At 38.8% G+C, this 22,217-nt stretch overlaps 1 long non-coding RNA gene across 1 annotated transcript; it reads right to left on the bottom strand.

The window, feature by feature from the left end:
• Positions 1–281: 281 nt before the first annotated feature.
• LOC144338302 (uncharacterized) lies at positions 282–1,337 on the bottom strand. Its single transcript, XR_013412304.1, has 2 exons — positions 1,209–1,337; positions 282–1,110 (listed from the first exon to the last, which is right to left on the bottom strand). It is a non-coding gene; the product is annotated as an uncharacterized LOC144338302 (long non-coding RNA).
• Between the last annotated feature and the right edge of the window lie 20,880 nt (positions 1,338–22,217).

Raw genomic sequence — 22,217 nt, 5'->3', positions numbered from 1 at the left:
GCTAACTGGCAAGGGCCTACCTTTAGGACTGTCTCACTTTTGACATGCCTTTCTCACTAAGCTTAATCATTTGTAGCTTTTCATTTAAAATGAGGAACATGCCACTCTTCCTTTCACCTCTTTCCCTTTGCTTCCTTTCACTCTTCCTTTCACCTAGAGACCATTGTAGGGTTATTAGTTACCCTAATTTCAATATTGTTGTCTGTGGGAATAGAGAGGCCAGAGGGGAAGGAATGGCCAGTCAGTGGATAAGCAAGTATACACACAACATTAATGGATTAAGTTTGCCATCTTTTATGGACTCACTTCATGGTGTCCTGAAACAGTCAATGGTAACATCAAAGATCACTGATTACAGATCACTATAACAACAGTTATAATAATGAAAAAGCTTGAAATATTATAAGAATTACCAATACGTGACACAGAGACAAAAAGTGAGCATATACTGTTGGAAAAATGGCACAAATAGATGTGCTTAATTCTGGGTTGCTACTAGCCTTCAATCTGTTAAAAAGAAAAAAAGCAATATTTACAAAGCACAATAAAGCAAAGCACAACGAATCAAAGCACAAAAAAGGTACTACATTTAGAAGGAGGCTTATATGGTTGAGGTTTATAAAACATGAAAGAATATTTTGTAAAACCAAATAAGTGATATACAATGGTAAGTTATTATTTAAGTTAGCAGCAACCGTGATCACCATACTATCAATATCTCCGTGGGAAACTTCTAGCTGCAAGGTATTTTAAAGCTCTCTTGAACTTCTCCATGGGTACAACTGTGAGAAAAATTGGGATCAGGTTGTTCATGGTTTTGCATGTGGCAGGTTTTCCAAAACTACTTGAGTCTGAGAACCATGTTATGAATCTTTATGTTTGTCATGTGAATTACATAATAATGACCCATGGAACTAGCTTGATAAATGTTTAGAAATTGAAATCATTGAAGTGGGAGAATTTCTAAAGAACCCTGGGCTCAAAAATGATTCACTCAGCAGGGAAATACAAAGGGAATCATGTTACTTCTTCAAACAGATAAGAGGCTCTGCCAACACTGTGCTACCTGTGTTTCCAGAATCTGCTGGTAAAGTTTCTTTTGTCTGGGACCTAGAAAGAGTGAAGAAGGGAATATTAGAACTCAAGTTGCAATTCCCAAAAACATACTTTGCAAATCACAAACTGAAGAAGCTGACACCACTACTTACCTTATGGGGGCAGGTGGGAAAAAGTGTCCTTGTTTTTGAAAGGTGACTTCATTCCAGCTTTATTACCTCTTGTAACTCTACTGTTGAATAAGAAATAATACAGTGAATTATAATAGCTCTGTCTGGAGACTATCTTCAGCCTAAAAATATTGCTACATTCTAATGACAGTAACTTGAGGTCCATTCTGGAAAGACAAGACACACATCTACTGCTCCTGTTCCTGCTCCTGCTCCCATCCCCACCTCCACCCCCATCATCTCATGAACACCTTTCCTGGCATCTACACAGAGACCTTGTCAGGATTTAACCACCTCATACACCTTTCCCCTGGACATTTTTTACCCCATAAATGTTCCCAGATTGCTCTTTGAGTAGATTTTCTCTGTCCTTTGTCTCTGCTTCTCCCTTGATATTGATGAAAGGGACCACCTCGTAAGATGCATGTTGGCTGGACAGCTCCAGCTCCCTGGGGACCTCACAATGAAGACAGGGTTTGACTCCATAATTTTATTACAACCATTATTCACCTTCAGGGCACAGAAGCCAGGGAGGTGTGCTGAGACCTCAGGAACCACTGACAAGTAGGCATGTCATTGGTTTAATTTTCAAAAGCCTGAAGACACAAATATACTGCCTATCTGGTGGCTCAGGCCATCGGTGTCATAGCAGGTCTATTACAGATAAAAGAAACTTGTGACACCATGTCTGTCAAGCTGGAGAAAATGGTGCAGAAGGACAGCTACACCAGATGAGGAAGCACATGGAGGGATGCACACAGCAATTTTTCTCCAGGGGGAGACTTTCCTAAGAAATATCACCACAAGAGGGGAGAATATTGGAAAAATGTGACATACAAAGCATCGGAAATGATTCGCAAAATATGGGACAAGTGATAATGAAAAAACAACAGTCATTATTCTCTGACCCTGGGCCATAAAGCCCTCTGATTTTCCAACTCTACCTGCTTTGGGAAACAGAAAGTAGAGAGGCGATAGATTGTACTGCGACATTGATCTCTTTCAAATATTCAAAACAAAATCCCTGCTTTTTCTTTCAGAGAACAGGCTGGGTCAGGGCATCTGTGTTTAATTGTGTCCACCCTATTCTCTGTTTAGGTGACCAGTTGTCGTTAACTTCAGATGTTTTTCCTTGAGGAGAGTGTGCAGGAATGAGAAGAAAACACCATCAGAATCATGTGGACCCACATTCATCCCTCCCTTCACCCCTACTGGGAAGGAATCCAGAAGGCTCAAAGATGTGGAAAAAGCTACCAGAAAAACAGTACCTGGGACAGAGGGTAGAGATTCCTATGGCAGGAAGGTGACTACTTTTAATCTTTCTTCCATCATCTCAGCTTTTAAATTTCTCCCTAGAGAACCTTTCAGTAGTAAGATTCAGAGGTGCGTGTTAGGGTGTCAGGTGCACCCTGTGTTCCAGAGGTAGATGGTACAGGCTCCCTTGTCTGGAGGCAAAGCAGGGCCAGAGTTGGCAGGTTCAGTTTCAAGGCTTTGGGAAAGCAGTGGCCCAGCAGTATCTCTTCTGGCTCTTGGAAGCAGGAATGCACACTTGATTCAGGCTGGGAGCAAATCCCTGTGTCATCTTTCAGGAATATCAGGAGTGTGGCAGCAGGTAACAGGGTGCTTTGCAGAACCAGCAGAGGGGTGTACACCTCAGGGCACACCCCAGGGAGCCATAGTGTCCCAGTGTGGAGGCAGAAAGGTAGAGAGGAGACATTGGAGAAGCTTAGAGTAACCTTGTGAACTTTAGCCTTAAATCAGCTGACTGAGCAGGGTCTTCTCTTAACCCTGTTCAGGATGAGGCTATGCCTGGGGTAAAAAGAAAAAGCCTCCAACTCTTTTACATTGGCAACTATGAGGATGGAAAAAATGATAGTGGTGGTGTATGTTTTTTCATTAACAGGTTAACCTGACCATTTCGGGAATGTCATTAAATATTTTTCTAAGATAAAATTTTTTACTGAGTAATGCTTGTGCCACTACTTAAACCATTACCTTAAATTGTTTTCTAATATAAATAATTCTGGGATGAACACCTATGAATATATATTTTCTCCCATCACTGAAGTGAGATTGCTGAATCAAAGGATGGAAGGTTTTGAAGATTCTGGATACAGCTTTCAAAGTTCCTTTCTAGAAAATTGTGTTAACAAAAGCTCCCACCAGCAAAGCAGAAGAAGACTGATAAATTTGTTCTTGTGACTTTCTCAGGATGTGGAATTTGGAGAAGTAACACCTTCTGATCCTGGACTTCTGAGTATGGGTGTTTATGGGATAGGATGGGAAGGTTATCCAGCCTCCTTTAGGGAGGTCATTACCTCCAAATAAAAAAGAAAAATTGAGGTCACACTAGATGTACATACACATAGAAAGTACGATGAGGAAATGAACTTCAAGTAGGAAATCAAGCAGGAAAAAAGCCAATGATGGACTAATCTCTCAAAGTAAGCTGTTCTGGGAGCTCCAAGAGAAGACATAGGGGGTGTGTATCCAGCACCTGATGCCAAGACAAGCTTTGCTCAGATGAAGACAGCACACAGCCTTTCCACTCCTTTTGGGTTGTGTCCCTATCTTCATTATTCTTTTCTCCATTTAACATTAATTGAGCACATGGTGGCAAGCACTGTGAAACAAAAGGGGGTGCAAAAGTGAGGAGTTCTCAGTTCAGTGTGTCTTTGAGTAAAGACAGGACTAGGAGTAGATTCCAGATGTGCTAACAACAGTTCCAGTATGATACCATATCTCTGGAGATCAGAGCAATTATCCCAGCATAAATTTAGGAAAGGCTTCTGAGATGAGGACACTTGAAAGTAGTGGAGGCCAAATCATCTTTGTTCACGAGGAGAAAAAGAGAGAGGGCATTCCAGAAAAGCACATGCTAAAGCATGGAGAAGTCAATGAGTCACATATGTTTGGGATTGTGGCAGCATAGATCATGGTAAAGGTGGGGGCAAGGGGACAAAAAAGGTCAGAGGCACAGTGACAAGAAGTGAGACTGTGAAATGAGTCAGTTTCTATTGCAAAGTCTTTGTATTCCATTCAAAGAGATTCAGCCTGTCCTGCAGGAATGAGGAAGCCAGGGAATGTCTTAATAGATGCCATTTATATAACCCATATTTCTGCTATAACTGGTGGCAGAGGAAATGGGCTGGAAAAGATGAGAGCCTGGAATGGGAAATGACTAAAGTCATGACATAAAGACATTGACATGCATAGATTTTGTGGCTAAACACATTTTTTTAAACAGAGGCAGAAAGAAGAAAGTGTACGGCAGAAATGACCAGAGACCGCAGATGAGCTCATGGCAGACAGTGATGAAGTTTGAATCCAGGGTAGCTGTCATTGCAGAGAATGAAACATGGCCAAGAACTTCCTAAATATTAGACTAATGTCATTATTGTTTCCTTACCTATGACAGCTGATGAACCAGCATGATCTATGATCTTTCTGGGTATTTTATTAAATTTTCATCACTGTGCTGCCTTTGCAATCCACTTGCCTCAGGGAACATTTGAGACTTGAATTTGAAAATGACATTCACGAAATTAGATATTCTTTGTGTGTGTGTGTGTGTATGTGTGTATGTATGTGTGTCTTTTTTTTTTTCTTTTCTTTTCCTAGCTCCAAACTGTCTTCAAACAAAGTGTTATAAAGAATGGAGTCTTCGAGTCCTTTAACTGTTAGCTATGACGTAGCTAATTTTTGTTCCCCAAGCAAATATGTCAGAAATGACTCCCTGTTTCTTTATTATTTGCAAATATATGTTCTTTTATCCCACCCCTTGGGGAAAGAAGAGCCTGCTTGGATGGGCCTTAGGCCCAGGCTCTCAGAAAGTTAAGAAGGCTTTGGAGGGTATTCTGAGGGCAGATAAATGGACAAAATAATGGTGCAGGGAGACTGTGTTGGAGAAAATTCAGTAAGGCAAGAAGCACCGAGGAGTTCGACCCAGGAAGAAGCCCAGCGAGAGCTCTGGCAATGTGAAACCAGGAAGTGACCTTTAGTTAATCAAGTACGGAAGATGAGAGGGCAGAGATAAGACTCAAACCAAAAAAAGAAACTGATAACAATCATTCTGAAAAGGGAAATTCTAGTTCCTTGTTCTCTCTTCTTATCATATGATTTCTTAGGCTATTCCTCTGTATCGCTGGATCACTGGAGGAAACATGAAAAATTTAATTAATGACTTGAACATTTTCATGTAGGCAGAGGTTTGGTTTCCTGTAGATAAGACATCTGGTTAATTAAATGAACTTTCTCCTTTTCATCCATGTTATGACACTTGTATATTATGTGGCCACATGGTATTTACTAGCTCACTTCCATCTCTATAATTTGCTTTGCTCCGTGTTATTTGATCTGGACCAGCAACTTTAAGACATCATGTCTACCTCATCAGTTATGTCTGTCCCCAGTCAAAACCAACTGTGGGCCTCTGACACCTTTATATTGTTCATAGCTTGAGACTGTAGCCCGTCCCTGTAGCCAGGCTAACGCTTTCTTCCTGCTTTAAACCTTGCCCACAATTGGGATTTTCCTGTAGGTCACACTAAGTCCACAACTCATGAAGTGCTGTTCAATGAGCAGAGTTTCCTGTGGTCTCCCAGATGACAGTTGAGCATGTCTCACTATGGCATGGATGATTTCCCAAATCCAAGTTGGGGACATTTGTAGAATCTCATGACATAGGCAGACCCCCTACTACTGGCTCTTCCAAATTGTGAACATGTAAGTCATACCACAACCCACTTAGCAAATATCTGAGTGGTCTCAGGGCTGTGCCCTTGAATGGATTACACTGCTCTGGGATGTTCCATAGGATAAAAAAGTCACAAGAGAAGAAGAAAAAGTCTGGAGACTTGGAGAACAAAATGCCGTAGAAACAAGAGTCTCTTCATCATCAGGAGCTCCATAGCTGAAATCTGCTTCCTTCAACTCTCAACCCAATGCCCTATCCCCAGCTGCCAATCCAGCAAGAACACATTTGTACAAATGTGACCTGGGCTCACTCCTTGGGGGGAACTTGCTAGAAATCTCAAGCAGTGAATAGTTTCTGAAAGCTTAAGAATACCCCTTTTAACTTTACCTCAAAAAGGTGAAATGATAGCATAACACGGACACAGAACAGCCTCTGGGAAATGTGCAAGAAGTAAGCTCTCTTTTTGTTTTATTCAGATATGAGTTTTCATTTCACCAGACCCCAGTGGATCTGATCCAATGACCTAGAGATTCATGAGATTGAAATTACCCTGGTAAACAACATGATCTTTCTAAGATTCCAGGCATTCCTGGTACTAAAAAGCCTCCTAAGCTATTGACAAATTTTTTTTTAATTGTGGGTAAACTACACATAACATACAACTCAACAATTTAACTATTTTTAAGTGTACAGTTCTGTGGCGTTAAGTAACTTCACACTGTTGTGTGACCATCACTGTCATTCATTTCCAGAACTTTTCTTCCCAAACTGAAACTCGGTAACCTTTAAAATCGAATTCTCTATTTCCTCTTTCCCCTCTCAGCCCCTGCCCACCATCCTGCTTTCTGTCTCTATGAATTTGACGACTCTGGGTACCTCACAGATATTTGACTACTCTGGGTACCTCACAGAAATGGAATCATATAGAATTTGTCCTTTTGTGACTGGTTGATTTCACTGATAATTCTTAACTATTATAACATTTTCCTCAGTCAACTTGTTTGTATGTCACATAGATCCAGATATACTCTTGGTGTCATTGAGGGTCCTAACAGCCCTTTTCAATAATATAGTACATCAGAAAATCAGCATGTATTTATCGAATTCCTACTATATGTTTAGTTATAAAAAAATAAGAATTTTGAAGAATAATCATTATCTCTCCCCTTAAGAAAATTCTAATTTTGTAGATGTGGAGGCAAAGTGGATGCACATAAAATAGTAGTAAACAGCATATATGCACATGTATGCAGACAAACACACACATATTCACATGTAGGCATCTGACCTCACTACTTTTATGTGGTAATGATGACTTCGGCATAGGCAATTACAGAGATAATTCTAAAAAATCTAATCTATCTTGGGTAAGTCCAAGAGCATCTTGGGACACAATACCCAGCAATTCTTTACTTGGGTCAGTGGTTTGGGGGAAAGTTTTCACTTTTTGTTTTGTAGGGGGTTAGTGGTCTCACTATATTATCCAAGTTGGTCTTAAACTCCTGTCCTCAAGCAATCCTCCCACCTCAGCCTCCCAAAGCACTGGGATTACAGGCATGAGTCACCATACCTGGAAAATTTTCATTGAACAAAATCTAAGTAAGTATTAACTATCCAGGGATTTTTTTTTTTTTTTTTTTTTTTTTTAAGAAATGGGAAGTAGGAACTTAACTCACACATCTCTCTCTCGATGTGCCTATTCACTTTAGATATTTCACTGAATCCTGCTAAAAAGCAGTCAGCTATTTGCCATCTGTACGGAACAGCTGCAATTTCCTTCCTATCCAAGCACAACATTTTATTATAGAGAAATTGGCATATTGTTTTTGCCATGTGCTTTTTGCATATTCCTCCCCATGGCTAGACTAATCAGGAAAGAAGTATCTTCGTGTCCCAGCTCGTAGCTAGGTCAGGTGAATACAAGTGACATCATGTGTATCCTCTTCACCAAGTTAGCATTAAGTTGCCTTGCCAAACCCTTGAAGCTTCTTATGTGAGACATCTGTGCCCAATGTTATTTATGAATAGGAGCAAAATGTATAAATATCCATGGGACTTCCTGTTAAATGTACCACATTGAATGCAAATATTTATCTCTGCTCCTTCTGAAATTTTATTAAAATGAGAGTAGAAAAAATAGAAGGGTACAAATCGGCAAGGAGGAAGAGAACAAGAAAGATGAGCCCACCAAATAAGAAATGTCAACAAAATTTTGGAATCTGGAAATAGATGAATGACTGGTAATTATTTATCAGAGCCCAGAAAGAATATTGAGGAGGGAGGCAAAAGAAAAAAGTCCATGTGAATTTCAGAACCCTGTAAACGTTTGGAAATTTGGAGGCAGTAGGTACTCTGAAGTTAGAGGAAGTATGGGGATTAAAATAGGACATTAGTTAAAAATCTGTGTAAAGAAGAGTTAGATTTCCAATCCTCTATCTCTGACCACCAGTCAATTAACCCTTCTTCACCTGGGCAGGAGAGTGGAGGCTCTTTCTCAGGGAAATTTAACCTGGAAGGCTCTACTTGAGCACCTAGTCATGGCAGAAAATAGTGGGGAAAATGCCAGCCTGGAAATGGGACAATTAAGTGACAAGTTAATTATGGTGAGCCCTGGTTCCCAGAATACTGGCTGCCAATCTTATATTCCCCCAGAAAATGATCAGAAGATTGCTCCTTGTAGAAAGACATACATGGGCCCAGCATGCTTGTAGATACTAGTATGCATGGTTCTCGCATAAAATGACTGTCCCTATCTTGTTACTCTATGGTAAAGCCAGCTGAACCAAAAATTCCCAACTCCCACCCTGTAAACATTCTTAGAGATCCTAAATCCATTTTTACTCTCTGTCTCTCCTTTTTCAGAATTTGCTTTATTATACACAGAGTATTATGTTTATTTTAAATAATCTGAAAATTATATAAAATCATGAAGAAGAAAATAAAATCAACTATATTTCCACATTTTATAAATAATAATGGTTACATATATCATCTAGATGTTTTCTATATATGTATATATCATAAATATTTTCAATAGATCTCTATTTTGATATAATCAAGTCACAGTTTTTGACTTAATAATATATCATTAACATCTTTACTTGTCACAAAATATATTGCAATAACGTTATTCCATATAGCTGAATAGCATTTCTCAGGTGGGTATAACCATAATTTATCCTGTTAGTCCCTCGATGTTAAACATTTGTATTGTGTCCCTTCTTCAGTATCCTAAACAACACTGAAATAAACATAGATCTTTACAAACATGACTATTTCTTTAAGATTATTAGAAGTAGAATTGCTGGCTCCAAGGGTACACTATTTCTCAAAACTTTACTGAATTTAGCTGAATTGTTCTCCTGAACATCTTTCTCAATTCATAGTTCTATCAGCAATGTATGAGAGTATCCTTTTCCCATCCTTGCCAACATTTGGAATCATCACTAAAAGAACACCCCGAAAAAACAAACAAACAAAAATCCTTAACAATTTGATGCTAAATGTGGCATCCTATTGTTTACATGTATATCTTATCACTATTTTAACATTTTGAAATGTTGCTAACTACTTATATTTTGAAAATTGGTTATCTATAGCACTTACTTATTTTTATTGGGACAGTTGTCCTTTCTTATTGATGTCTTCATGACTTTTAGATATATAAGCATGGACCATTATTGTATCATATATAAGAAATATTTTCTTTTTTTTTTTTGAGACGGAGTCTCGCTCTGTCACTCAGGCTGGAGTGCAGTGGCCCGATCTCAGCTCACTGCAAGCTCCGCCTCCCGGGTTTACGCCATTCTCCTGCCTCAGCCTCCCGAGTAGCTGGGACTACAGGCGCCCACCACTTCGCCCGGCTAGTTTTTTGTATTTTTTAGTAGAGACGGGGTTTCACCATATTAGCCAGTATGGTCTCGATCTCCTGACCTCGTGATCCGCCTGTCTCGGCCTCCCAAAGTGCTGGGATTACAGGCTTGAGCCACCGCGCCCGGCAAGAAATATTTTCTCTGTTTGGGAATTTTTCTTTTTAACTTTGTGTCTGGTTCTAATCTTATTTTTAGTGACTCATTCTTGAATATAAAGAGAGAACCAAGAATCATCAGACGTGTGGAGAAATGATGTAACATTAAAAGTGATATCAAAAGAAACAAAAAAATGAAATAAGAAATTGAGAAATGCAATGGACTGAATGTTTATCTCTCCCCAGATTCATATATCAAAATCCTAACCACCAATGTGATGGTATTAGGAGGTGGGGCCTTTGGGAAGCAATTAGATCATGAGGGTAGATCCTTTATAATTGGAATTAGTGCCCTTATGAAAGAAACTCCAGAGAGCTCTCTCTTCCTTTTCTGCTATGTGAGGATACAAGAAGATGGCATTCTGCAACCCAGAAGAGGGTTTTTGCCAGAACCTGGCCATGCTGACAGATTGATCTAGGACTTTCACCTCCAGAACTATGAGAGATAAATTTCTGTTGTTTGTAAGCCACTTACTGTATGCTACTTTGCTATAGCAGCCTGAACTAATACAGAAAGAAACTAAGAAAATGAAAGACAGGAATAAAATCTCATGAAATTATGAAGAAATTATGGGTCTCAGAGAGAAAAGATAGTGTATTAATGAAGAAAGAGATGCTATAAAAAACACAGAATATGATATAGAGAAGATAAGAACATAAAAAACTCTGTACCGTACATTCAAGAGAGCAGTTGAGAGATTGTGCTAATAAAAGCACACCAGAAAGTGGAAGAAGAAGAAAAACAGAAGAGAAAAAGTAGAAAATTTAACTAATGGGAGTTCCAGAAAGAGAGAACAGAGACTGCAGAGGGGAGTTAATTATCAAAGAAACACACACACACACACACACACACACACACACACACACACACAGAAATTTCATGAGATTGAAAGGCTTTGCTAAGAACTCAGATATAAGAAGCACACCTACCTTTTGATTAACTATACATTATCAGCTTTATGACAACAGTCAGTAGATAAGTAATTGCTTTGCTATGGAAAAAAATATCACTTTAGCCTCACACTTGTTGAACCAGCTACACTAGTCCAGAGGCTGAGACAAGACGATTGCTTGAGTCCAGGAGTTCAAGGATACAATGAGCCATGAAAGTGCCACTGCACTCTAGCTGGGTGACACAGTAAGACTCTATCTCCAAATAAATAAAAATAAATCACTTGGTTTTTCTTAACTAGAGTATGAAACTCTGTCTGGAAGCTGTGGAGTTGGGGGCTCAGAAGAGAGGACAATGTCTTCATTCATTGCCTTCATCTATATCAAACATTTCCTATTCTCTCTTTCTTCTCACATTGAGTCTCACCTTCATCCTAACTAATCTAGTCATTGTCTCCGAAGAGCTGTTTCTTACCAGTCATGATAAAAAACAATGCTCCACAAGTTTAAAGCAAAGACAACACATGATTGGAAAAAATGATGAATCTCCTTTTTTCCTCTTTGTTTTGTTTTCATAGATTACTAGTAATATAGAAAGCAAGTCTGGGCACCATGGTTTATGCCTATAATCCCAACACTTTGAGAGGCCAAGGCAGGCATATGGCTTGAGCCTAAGAGTTCGAGACCAGCCTCAGCAACAAGGCGAAACTCAGTGTCTACAAAAAATTAGCCGGGCATGGTGACACGCACCCAGTAGTCCCAGCTACTTGGGAGGTTGAGGTGGGAGGATCACCTGAGCCCAGGAGGTTGAAGCTGCAGTGAACCGTGATCTCATAGAGTGCACTCCAGCCTGGGTGACAAGGCAAAATTTTGTCTCAAAAAAAAAAAAAATATATATATATATATATGTAAACTATATTTTAATCTTACAAGCAAATAATGTGCATTCTTTTTACCCTAAGGACATAAGAAAGTGTAAAAGAAGAGAAGTGAGTGATCAGCCAAGGGGAGTAGGTTTGTGTACATTTTTCAAGATAAATGGAATGCTGGTATGGTAAATAGTATCTATAAACTATTGTAAACGGAAATTTGTATAGTGTAATTTGTAAGATTAAGCAAACAGTTGAATACAAAAATGGCAAACAACAATTAGAACTGCTTTGAGAAATCTACTGCCAATAAAGCTTTTTTTTTAAAGTCTGTGGAATAGCAGATTGATAGTGGGTTTATTTAGTGAGGTCATATCAAACATGCTATGCTATTTTCCTTAGAAAAACCCATATCTGCTGAAGCTTATTAACTCATTCAGTCATTGTGTATTACCTAATAATAGACAAACTGATTTGAAAGAAACCTGATGTCATTATGGCAATTTTTCCAGATCAAGAAATAGAAAAAACCGGCTGGGCCAGGTGTTTCACACCTATAATCCCAGCACTTTGGGAGACTGAGGCGAGAGGATCACTTGAGGCCAGGAGTTCGAGACCAGCCTGGCTGACATAGTGAAACCCCATCTCTACTAAAAATACAAAAATTTGCTGGGTATGGTGGTGCATGCCTGTAATCCCAGCTATTTGGGAGGCTGAGGCAGGAAAATCACTTGAACACAGGAGGTGGAGGCTGCAGTGAGCTGAGATTGTGCCACTGCATTCTAACCTGTCAAAAACAAAAACAAAAACAAAAAAGTCACTTAATGACACTTTACATGTCTAATAAACAATAAGACTTAGCTAACATTGCGGACACATTTCTTTAAATCTAAAGCACTAAATGGAATCATCACTGTACTTTTTGAATATATCAATAGATCATTAAAAACTGCTAGTAGGCACAATTGGCCTTTGTCACTGAAGATAAATAAAGCCAGCTGAAGTGGCTTGCTTTCTTCTTTTTTTTTTTTGACCTTTTTAGACAGACTGTAATTGGTCTTGTCACCTGACTCTCAGATGAAAATAATCATAAATCAGATTCATCAAATAATGTTAAGGAATAGCTCGCACCAACAGAGATAGTTCATAGGAAAACCAGTCCCTGCCAGTCACCATCCAGCTCCTTGGGGATTTGAGGGCTGGTTTTCTCTGAGATGTCATATCAACTGTTCTTTGCTTTTGTCCCCCATGGAGCCAGGCCCTATAATGCTTTGAAAGAAGTGCAGAGAACACAGAAAAGAGTCAGTAGAAAGGAGATTACAGGGTGAGGGAAAAAGAATACAAGCAGCTTGTGTCTGTTAAAACAAATCACCCAAGTGAGTCATCTCTCCTGAATCACTTCTCCCTTCTGGGATGAGGCTCTGTGAGTTCCTGGCTCCAGAACCCAGAGAGGATTTACAGTCAGACAAATACTAACTGAGGCTATGTTGAAACCTGTGTCACACAATCTCCTAATTACAGGTGTCTGTGGTTAAAATTTGGAACTCATCAATTTGGAAGACGTTATGAGTCTAAGTTCTCTAATAGCTGAGTCAGGTTTGATACGAGGCAGCCCTACCACCTGAACACACTTTACTCTGAATTCAAATGGACCCCTTTTACTTTCCCCGTGCCAACACCTTTTCCCCAGCCCCACCCTACTCCTACCTCCTGATGACTTCTATCTTCTCTTCCTGCCCTCTATCTGGCCTGTTGAAGGGAGCATAGGTCTCTAGACATTGTTAGCATTCCTTTAAGAGGCAAATCCTGAAAACAAGAAGAAATAAAGGGGTATGTCTATTTTCTTTAGACATTAGGATTGAGTAAAAGGGAAGCAAAGTTCTAAGTTATTGCAAATTTAAAATATTTGAACTCTGTGCTAGATGCTTTTACAATATATTTAATTAAAACAACCATACTTCATAGCATGAATGCTGGCCTGGAAAACTGAGACTAAGGTAGGTTGAGTTGTGGCCCAAAGTCACAAAGCCAACTGGTGACTGAGAAGGAAATTGTGAATCCAGGTCTGCCTGCCTGAAAAGCTGGCTGACACAATCCCAGACTCTGAGCTTTAACAAATACGTGGCTGATGGGAGCCACGAGGACAAATTGCATGGCTATTATTATGCATTGTGCACAATAAATGAGGTAATGCATTTGAGAGAGCTGTGCAAATATAAAGTGCTCTACAAATGTTATTACCATTATTATGGTTATATTTATTACCTGCTTTGCTGGGGGTGAGACTGCACACAATATAGAATAGATGACTATTCTGAATCACCAGTCCCCAGTGAAGCACAGTTAAGGTTGTGGTGAGCCACCTCTCAGCAGAACAGAGATACACCCCCCAGTACACAGTACAATTTCTTGAAGGTAAGTGTGAGCTTTGTGTAAACCAGTGGTCCTCAACCTTTTTGGCACCAGGAACCGGTTTTGTGGAAGACAGTTTTTCCCTGGTGGGGCTGGTGAGGGATGGTTTCAGATGAAACTGTTTCACCTCAGATCATCAGTCACTAGTTAGACTCTCTTAAGGAACGTTCACCCTAGATCCCTCACATGTGCAGTTCACAATAGGGTCCATGCTCCTATGAGAATCTAATGCCGCTGCTGATCTGACAAGAGGCAGAGCTCAGGCAGTAATACTCTCGCTAGCCACCCGTCCACCTCCTGGTGTGCATCTGGGTTCCTAACAGACTATGGACGGGTACCAGTCCACTAACCTGGGGGTTGGGAACCCCTGATGTAAACCACAATACTTATCTTTTGTCTCTTGCATCTTTGATTTTCTCTTCTGTCTCTTACTTAGCTATGGGAGGGCCAGTGAATTTGATCCATAGTCTAGAGTAATTCATCAGCTTGAGGGCTGAGTGCCATCAAAGTATATGATAGTTTATGGTAAAATGTTATTTTAAAAGTTTAATATTTTTAATCTATAATCTGCTTTTAAGTATCATTAAGAAAAATGAAACCATCTTAATAGATATATAATTGGATAAATCAGTGTGGTGCTATATACTAGGAAATGTATATGTGCAGACACAAAAAATTATCCAGGATTTATTGACAAGTGGAAAAAATCTAATTGCAAAATAAAAAGTGTAGTATGATTTTATTATCATACTTTACAAATGCGAGTCTACATATATGTTAAAAAAGGTGACTGGAAAGATGCACAGCACATTTTTAAGTATGGCTATCTTAGGAAGGGAATAGAAATATAGGGAGAGAAAAGAAATACAACCTGTTCACTGTGTGTTTGAATCATGCACAAGATCAATAAATGTATTATTTGTAAAATAAAATATCAGCAGTGAATTAAGTCATACTGTTATTAGTTATCAAAAGGTTAATTAAAATAGATGCTGTTTTATTGTGAAAATTGGCAAAACATTTTCAAACAGAAGGAAATACATTATCAAAGAAACAATTTTTTTTTAAAGTCCATAACTGAACGTGAGTTTTTATAATAAAAATTTCCAAGTACCTAGCTTGAATGAATAAACAAATAAATAAATTCTTGAAGGCAGATCATGATGAAATTGCAAATTAACACAACCAATAAAGGGAAGATTCTAAAAGCTTTCAGAGAGAGAAAAAGAAAAGGATGACACATGTGAGACCTGGAATTAAAATGGCATTGAACTACTTAAAGCAACACTAGAAGTTAAAAGACAGTGCAGCAATGTCTTCAAAGTTCTAAAGGATTTCAACCTAAAATACTATACCCAGCCAAACTATACATCAACTGTGATGGTGATGGAAAAATGAAGACATTTTTTAAATGTGCCAAGCCTCAAAATTCTACTTCCCATTCTCCTTTCTTCATGAAGCTTTTGAAGAATGTGCTTCATTTAATGAAATGGTGAACCAAAAGAGAGCAGGACATGACAACTGGAAAAATAGGGGACACAGAACACAAGAGAGGTGAGGAGACTATCCAAGATTATTGCAATCATAAGTATCTGGACAACAGATGTGACCTGGTCCAGAAAGCAACCAGTGAAACTAGAACAGGACAATAAAAGGGCTCCAAGAAAGATGTCTTTAGTAAAGTAAAATGTTGCATATGCAAAAAATTAAATTTAATCATAGCATACTACTTGTATCAGCAGTAAAGAATATACTTATAATCATTGTGTCAATGTTGATTTAACCAAAAATTATAATTGTATTCTGGTGAGAGAATTGTAAGAGGGGATATGGTAGTCGTTGGGATAGGCATGCTAAATCCTCATCCCTCATCATATGAAGTCACTAACCTTGGTGACAAAACTGACAAAAATGAGAGGAAGTATATAAGCACATAATTTTGAAATATGGAAGCAAAGAGATAAACAAAGAGTTAAAAAATATCTGTCATTAGAAGTTGGGCCCTGAAGAAAAGAAGGAAGGGGAAGCATCTCCTGTCTTAAGAGTTTTGTAGCTATCTTTTAACTTTTAAAATATGTACTAGTATTAGTTTGGTTAAAATAAATGATAGTTTAAAATCAACTAGAATTCCAAACAAACAAAGAAGTCTAACAATGAACTTTATCTCTTTGAATACAATAGGATATTAAATCATCGTTTAAAAAAAATCAGTGTTTAAATCATTTTTAATGACAAGAAACATCCTCATGAGAATATAAATTTTTAAAAAGGATGCACAAAATTTATTTGGCACATAATCCTATGTTAAAAAAAAACAGAAAGAAATGCATATATAAACAGTTAGTAGCTCTTGGGGTGGAATTACAAGTGGTTATTATTTTATTTTCTATACTTTGCTATATTTCTAAGTTTTTATACAGTTAAGTGTATATTACTTTTATGAAAAAAAAAGAGTTAATTATTTGTTTTAAGCACATGGTGTTTCATCATCAAGTAAATGCCTCTTCTTCTATAATTCTGCCAAGGACCAAACTAAAGAAATTAGTTTAAAGTGCAGGAGGGGAGATTCCAATTAAATACATGTATACAAGTATGTTATTAAATTGTGAAACTGAGTACCTGGGGAGGTCACAGAAAATATTTTAAAACAAGATTGACCACCATCTTGGAATATCAGTACTGAAGGAAACACCAAGATGACCAATTCCAAGGCAATTCTCCACAGATGAGAAAATTGAACCTTGAAGAGTTTAAATGTCTGGCCTAAGGTCATAAAGCCATTAAGAGGCAGAGACATGGTTGGAATGCCAGTCTCTTAATAGCTTTGTGACCAACGTCATGTTTTCCCCACTCTTATGATGTGTCTGAACTCCATGAAATGCTCTAAATATAATTTAAAGGTCTGGGATGGATTACATAAACCTCAGTTCCTCAAGTCTGTTTTTTCTCTTGTTTCTACCCTAGTTCTTTTCATTCTTTCTCTTATGGCCTCTGTACAGAATATTATACAATAAAAACATAAGATATCATTTAAGGTGTGCATTTTTGCCTTATTGTATAGCTGTGTTTTGCAGAAATATATCTTCTCTTTGGGTAACATTGTTCCCAAACAACCACTGCAAGCTTATGCGAGCAGATGGTCCTCAGCAAATACTGTTGACCAAGGCTCTCTTTATATGTACGTCTCATGCTTTTTTGAAAAATCCAATTCAACCAAGCCACTTTTAATTTTGTTTTGCTTTATTCTGTTTAGATAACTACATTTAAACAAAATTTATACTTAGGTGTTTTCCATGTAACCTGTTATTTTGGTGGAACACAATCAGGTTTTTAGATTTGGAAACTGGCTTGGGTTTGAAAAAAAATGTTAAAACTGGTGACTGATGAAATGACATTTAATGTAACCAATGGTTGGGAGAATTCATGAACAAAGTGCCACGTACATGAATTTTCTTGATTTCAATCCATTAATTTGGTCTCTGCGAGTCCTACCCAAAGATTTGGACTGGTGTGGAAGTAGCAGAAGCTAGAGTTTCCTTAATGGTGGCAGAGTAACACCACATTAAAAGATAAATTCATTGGCTCCTGAAAAGCACACATCAAAAACTACATGGCCCTTCCTCCTTCCCCTACTCCATCCTCCATCTCTTCAATCATTAGTAAACAGCCATTTAGTTAAGGTCTGCTATGCCAGACACAGTGATGGATTTTGGCAACAACAAAGCAAACACACTGTGTATACAGGAAGATGAGTCCCTTGTTCTCAGGGTACCTACATTTCCTTAGTTCATGTCTACCCATAGGTGGTGCACAACAATGGTAAATTGTGATATTGGGTTCCTGCTTTTTAAATATATACGTATTTCTATATGCACAAGGGGTCTTCAAAATGTCCATGGGAAATGTGTATTTTGAGGAAACTATGTATGAATTTTAAGATTTTTTTGTACCAAAGTGAACCTGTACTAACTTGTTTTAACATGTCTGAATAGAATCCAGTTTGAGGCACTAAGAAGAATAAAACTTCAATTTGAAAAGAGCCCCTAACAGAGCAGCATGAATTCTGCTAAAATGTAAGCAAGGAAAAAAACCCCATCAAATTGGTGTTAAAACTTGGGTGGAAAGCCGGGCACAGTGACTCACGCCTGTAATCCCAGCACTTTGGGAGGCTGAAGTGGGAGGATCATGAGGTCAGCAGATCAAGACCATTCTGGCTAACACAGTGAAACCCTTTCTCTACTAAAAGTACAAAAAAGTAGCCAGGCATGGTGGTGGGCACCTGTAGTCCCAGCTACTTGGGAGGCTGAGGCAGGAGAATGGCGTGAACCCGGGAGGTGGAGCTTGCAGTGAGCCGAGATTGCACCACTGTACTCCAGCCTGGGCAACAGAGCGAGACTCTGTCTCAAAAAAAGGAAAAAAAACCTTGGGTGGAAAAATAGTAAAATCACTGATGCTTTACAAAATGCTTACAGAGACATAAGTAGTTTACAAATAAATAACTTGTTTTAATAAGGGATGAGACAATGTTGAAGATAAAGCCCATAGCAGCAGACCATCCACATCAATTTGTGAGAAAAACATTAATCTTGTTTGTGCCCTAATTGAAATGGACCAATTATTAATAGCACAAATAGACAACACCATAGATATCTCAACTGGTTCAGCTCACAGAACTTTGACTGAAAAATTAAAGCTGAGCAAACATTTTACTTGATGGGTGGCAAAGCTGTTGCACCAAGATCAGCTGCAGACAAGAGCAGAGCTTTGGATGCCAATTTTAAACAAGTGGGATCAATATCCTGAAGCATTTCTTTGAAGAATTGTAACTGGAGATAGAACATGGCTTTATCAGTACGATCCAGATGAGAATGCACAATCAAAGCAATGGCTACCAAGAGGTGGAAGTGGTCCAGTCAAAAGCTGACCAGTCAAGAGCAAAACTTATAGCAAAAGTTTTGAGGGATGCTCAGGGCATTTTGCTGGTTGATTTTCTGGTGGGACAAAGAATGACAACATCTGCTTATTATGAGAGTGTTTTGAGAAGCCAGCCAAAGTTTTAGCAGAAAAATGCCCAGGAAAGTTTACTAGAGTGTCTTTCTTCACCACAACAATACCCCTGCTTGTTTCTCTCATCAAACAAGGGCAATTTTGTGAAAGCTCCAATGGAAAATCATTAGGCATCCAACTTACAGTTCTGATTTGGCTCCTTCTGACTTCTTTTTGTTTCCTAATCTTAAAAAATCTTTAAAGGGCACCCATTTTTCTCTAGTTAATAATGTAAAAATTAGTGCATTGACATGGTTAAATTCCCAGGGCCCTCAGTTCTCTAGGGGTGGACTAAATGGCTGGTATCATCAGTTACAATTGTGTTTTGAATTTGATAGAGTTTATGTTGAGAAACAAAGATTATGTATTTTATATTTATCTTTTAATTCCATTTTCCATGAATTTTTTCAAGTTCTTTCATATGTATGTATATGTGTGTACACATATATATAACTTTATATATGTATGTATGTATGACTATTCTATTAAAATATAAGCAAAAAGCCATACTTATAAGAATAAAGGCATAACAATCAGGTGAACAGAGTGCAGTTGACAAGGCTTTTAGGAAGACAGTTAGGGGTCATACAGTCAGTGGCAGGGAAGGGAGCACAGGAGAGAGATGGGGGTCTGAAGTATCTTAATAATATTTTAATAAGGCAAAAGGCAACTTAACAAAACATGATTTCTTTTCAAGGAAGTACGAAGAACAAAAATATAGTTTGTATAACTTTATTCTAAAAATGAATTTCTTTCTACTTTAACTTCTATAACAATGAGAGTAGTTTTGATATGACAGACGTCTTACACCAGGGACAATATGCTAGGGGAAGGATAGTACTGTGCAGAGAATATGGGCTGGGGATCTGGGAGCCTGGGTTTGGGTCCTGACTCTGCCTTTCCAGTTGTGTGGCCCTAGGCAGGTTCCTCACATGTAACATGGGGTGGTTCTGAGGATTGAAAGAGATGTGTGGTAAGGCAACCAGCACAGCACTTAGCACAGAAAAGTTCCCAAATCAAAATCTTCCTCTGGTCTCAAAGACTATGCCCACACTGTCTCTCTACCCTTTTGCTTCCATTCACAAGTTTCTAACAACTTCTTGGTGTTGGTTTAGTCTCACAATGGACTATCAGATTGGTTGTATATATAATTTATACATTTTTCTGTACTTGTGTTTTATTTCCTTGTCATCCAGTTCAACTTATAGGCCCCATTGTATTTAAACTTTTTCAATAGACAAAAATCATTTATTTATTCAGTTTTTACTCTGTGTAAGATACTGTGGGAGATAAAAGATGAATTAAATAGAAACTAACTCTGCCTTCAAAGAGCTATTAGTATAGACCATTGTGTCCTCATTGGACTGCCTTACAGGGATAAAGCCTATCTGAATGCTCTAAAGATTCAGAGAAGGGAGACATCTTTTCTGAACCATTAATCATAAAGAGGCTTCAGAGTCTAGACCATAGATGAGTGGGTCTGGAAGATTAGGTAAACAGGGGTATCAGATATTGCAGTTGAATTTTTTTTAAAGTTTCAATGATAATTAACATGAGACATGTTTAGAGAATATTCAACTATGGCCAGAATCTAGGATCTATGTACAAGGGTAGTGGGAGATGTGGCTGAAAAGGTGGGCTGAGTGCAGAATGCTAGGAGCCATGAATGTGGCAAGAGAATGAGCTGTTTTCTATAGGTGAGTGGAAAGCTTTTACGATGAGATTTTTCTTTACAACAATCAATTTACTCTTAGCAGGCAATTTGGGTTGAAAAGGAAAGCTCCAGGAGGGGTGGAAAGTATTTGGAAGACTACACTAATAGTCTGAGATTAAGGCAACAGGAGCTGAACTGGGGCACTAGTGGTGAAATGGAAAGGAAATGAATGGATGGAGAATTCCAGACATCACGCAGGATGAACCAACAGAACTTGGCAACTGATTCATTTTGTAGAGCATGTATTTGTATATTCCGTGTAAGGGCACCCATTTACTTTCCCAGCAAAAGTCCCTTTAGCCTAGCCTGTGATTACTGACAGGGCCTCAATTCAAGTCATCCCCTTCTCTCTCCACCAATATAATTGCATGTAATAGAAACTTGATGTAACATGGTTAGCCCAGAGCAGATGGGTTATTTCCCTGCCACCAGCATGACATCAGAATTTTGTTATGATAGTTTGGAACTCCCCACAGAGGAATCAGGTTAAACATTCTGAACAATTGCATTGTTCCCTTGAGGCAGGAGATTACAGTCTCTGGTGCAGGAGAGTGTTTGAATTGATGGGCATGTTGTTGGGGTGTGTGTGTGTGTGTGTGTGTGTGTGTGTGTGTGTGTGTGTGTGCGTGGGTATGTAAAGGAAAGTTTGGTCACTTTTCTCAGGGGCAGGATAGAGCCAGTGCTCCAGCCTGGTACTTTCAGGTATGGTTCCATGACAATTCCAATAGAAAGCAGCCTCTTCTCACTGCTTTTGAGCTCCCTCCCCAAGAGGTAAGATCCTTTCTGGATCAAGTTAACACTGGAAAGGAGGCACTGGAAATAGGGCAACAAGAGTAGTCAGAGAGAGGAGAAAAGGAGGAGAATAGAGGCTGAGACAGGCAGGAGGAGGAATAGAGAACTACAGAGGGAGAGAGGAAAGGAAAGACAGAAGAGGGAGAGAGTGCAGAGGTGGCAAAGGCAGAAAATGCCAGCTTGATCAATAGAGGAACTGATAACGGGCTTGAAGTGGAGAGAAGCTGCCCAGGAAATGCCTGAGACCTTATGAATGACAAGTGGTCATAGTCTACCACCTCTGCTCATGTGATCTCACCCCCTTGCTTTTATTTTCATTACTTCATCCTGACTGCTTTGGTCTCTTCTTATTTCTCCCTCTTTTCCCATGCATTTTTCTTGTCTTGTCTTCCTCCTTACCCATGATTTAGTCCTAGGAAATCCAGGCTCTTTCTGCTTGGTCTATGACTTGAGGTTTGGGCTAAAATTGCTGCTGAACACTGAGCCAATGACTGAGCCCAAAGAAACCTCCAAGTCCTCGTCTGCCTCCCTCCTCACCACGTTG

This window comes from Macaca mulatta, chromosome 1 (genome assembly GCF_049350105.2).
Source record: "Macaca mulatta isolate MMU2019108-1 chromosome 1, T2T-MMU8v2.0, whole genome shotgun sequence".
Taxonomy (NCBI): Eukaryota; Metazoa; Chordata; class Mammalia; order Primates; family Cercopithecidae; genus Macaca; species Macaca mulatta.
Note: the sequence above shows the minus strand (reverse complement) of the source record. Positions and strands in the feature narration are given on the sequence as shown.